Source organism: Hemibagrus wyckioides, linkage group LG04 (genome assembly GCF_019097595.1).
Source record: "Hemibagrus wyckioides isolate EC202008001 linkage group LG04, SWU_Hwy_1.0, whole genome shotgun sequence".
NCBI lineage: Eukaryota > Metazoa > Chordata > Actinopteri > Siluriformes > Bagridae > Hemibagrus > Hemibagrus wyckioides.
In genome coordinates this window covers 30473699-30474324 of record NC_080713.1, presented here as the reverse complement: position 1 = coordinate 30474324, position 626 = coordinate 30473699, and positions in this window count along the sequence as shown.

Here is a 626-nt window from a genome sequence, read left to right as displayed (position 1 = left end):
TACAATTTGGAGATCTTTTGCGAGTGTTTGGTGTTGGACTACTAATCAGAAGGTTGTAAATTCAAATTTCAGGTCCACCAAGCTGCCCATCAGTTGCTCAGTTGTGTAAAAAAAAGTGGGATCAATTGTAAGTCGGATAAACTCTGGATAAGGGTGTCTGCCAAATACCAGAAAAGTAAATGATTTAAAGGTCTGGGGAGATGTCAGACATTAGACATATGATCAATGATCCATAACATCTAACTGAATTGCAGAATAAATAACACAGACAGTCAAAGATGCTAAAAGCAGCTGAGATTACAGTCTTTCCAGTTGGTGAAACATACTAAACGGATCTTATCTTCACTTCACCCAATGAGAGTAAAGGTATGTTCTGCTTGTACACCATAAATTGGGCCGCTGCTCGATCATGTAACAGCAGCAATCATCAGAACGTCTTCAGATAGTTGTGTGTGGTCGTGCCATCATTGTGCAGGTGGGTAAAAGTCTTCAAACCTAATTATTAAGCTGACACGCTTCCTCTGATTGGTGAACGTTAATCGTTGCTTTGTTTCGTTTCGGCATTAATGAATACAGTAAAATGTATTTATTAAACTGTAGTCTGGTGTGAAGTGTGTTAGTTAGCT